Here is a 2135-nt window from a genome sequence, read left to right on the forward strand (position 1 = left end):
GGTTCTAGTGAGGGGGAACAACTCGTGGTATCTCGACAGCGGGTGTTCAAAGCATATGACAGGTGATAAATCAAAATTCCTCTCACTAGAAGACTACCCTGGAGGAACAGTAACCTTTGGGGATAACAAGAAGGGCGAGATCATTGGAAAAATTGGAAGATCAAAATCTCATTCCATTGATAATGTGTTCCTGGTCGAGGGCTTAATGCACAATCTGCTCAGTATATCACAATTTTGTGATAAGGGAAACTCTGTAAGTTTTACTTCTGATTCTTGCAACATCATCAACAACAAATCAGAAAAGGTTGTTCTAGAAGGAACAAGAAGAGGGAATACATATACTGTAGACCTCAACTTAATCCCAAGGAACAACCTTACATGTCTGAGTGTTGTTGAAGATGATCCCCTGCTATGGCATAAACGTTTTGGACATGCTAGCTTTTCATTACTGGACAAACTAAGGTCAAGGAACTTGGTTGTGGGACTTCCTATTATCAAGTTCCTACAGAATAAAGTTTGTGATGCATGTGTGAAAGGCAAGCATGTTCGTTCATCTTTTAAATTGAAGAAAATGGTGAGCACTACAAAGCCTTTGGAACTAATCCATATGGACTTATGTGGTCCCATGAGAATTCAAAGCAGGAGTGGCAAGAAATATGTTTTGGTTATTGTTGATGATTATTCCAGATTCACTTGGGTTATTTTTCTTGCAAGTAAAGATGAAACTTTTGACGAGTTTGTTGCTTTTGCTAAGAAAATACAGAAAATCAGTGGTCACTCACTAGTCCATCTCAGATCAGATCACGGAACTGAATTTGAGAACTCAAGATTCGATGAGTTTTGCAGGAAAAATGGCATGAACCATAACTTCTCAGCTCCAAGAACTCCCCAACAGAATGGGGTTGTGGAAAGGAAGAATTGAACCCTTGAGGAAATGGCTAGAACCATGCTGATTGCAAGTGGATTGCCAAGGAACTTCTGGGCTGAAGCCGTGAATACAGCATGTTACATTCTTAACAGAGTAACAATCAGAAGCATCATCAACAAGACTCCCTATGAACTTTTCAGGGGAAGGAAACCAAACATATCTCATCTTAAGGCCTTTGGTTGTAAGTGCTTTGTACATAATAATGGTAAGAAAAATCTAGGCAAATTTGATGAAAGAAGTGAAGAGGCTATATTTCTTGGATATGCCTCTGATAGCAAAGCTTATAGAGTTTACAATAAGAACTCAATGTGTGTTGAGGAAAGCATTCACATAATATTTGATGAAGTTAACCAGTTTGTGAGTGTACAGGAACAGGAAAAAGATAATGATTTTGAAATAGGATTGATCAGAGACAAAGATGAAGAAGAAGATCAAAAGCAAGCCAAAGAAAAGCATCCTGCAGCAGAAGAAGAACCTCAAGAGAATGAAGACGTTCCTCACCAAGATGAACAGGTGAATGAGGAACAAGCTGAAGAGGAACAAGCAGAGGGAACAGAACAAGAAGCTCCTCAAATTGGAGTTCCAGCAAGGGAATTTCATCCCAAGTCGTTCAGGTATCAAGGTTCCCATCCTACTGATCTCATAATCAGTGACATTGGGAAAGGAACTCAAACCAGATCGCAAATGAGGAACTTCTGTGCGTTCCAAGCATTTCTGTCCATCCTAGAGCCTCGAAATCATCAAGAATCCTTGGGAGATGCTGACTGGATAGTAGCCATGCAAGAGGAACTAAATGAGTTCGAAAGGAACAAAGTTTGGCACCTTGAGCCAAAGCCTAAGGAAAAGAAGATCATTGGGCTCAAGTGGGTGTTCAGGAACAAGCTGGATGAGCATGGTACTATTGTAAGAAACAAGGCAAGGTTGGTTGTGAAAGGCTATAACCAACAGGAAGGTATTGATTTCGATGAAACCTTTGCTCCAGTAGCTAGATTAGAAGCTATTAGAATTCTAGTAGCTTTTGCCTCTTTTATGGGTTTCAAACTCTATCAAATGAATGTGAAATGCGCTTTTCTAAATGGTTTCTTAAATGAGGAGGTGTTTGTAGACCAACCTCCAGGTTTCGAAAATCCTAAATTTCCAAATCATGTCTTCAAGCTTGATAAAGCTCTTTATGGGCTTAAGCAAGCACCAAGAGCCTGGTATGAAA

This window comes from Chenopodium album, chromosome 18 (assembly GCF_948465745.1).
Source record: "Chenopodium album chromosome 18, dcCheAlbu1.1, whole genome shotgun sequence".
Classification (NCBI taxonomy): Eukaryota; Viridiplantae; Streptophyta; class Magnoliopsida; order Caryophyllales; family Amaranthaceae; genus Chenopodium; species Chenopodium album.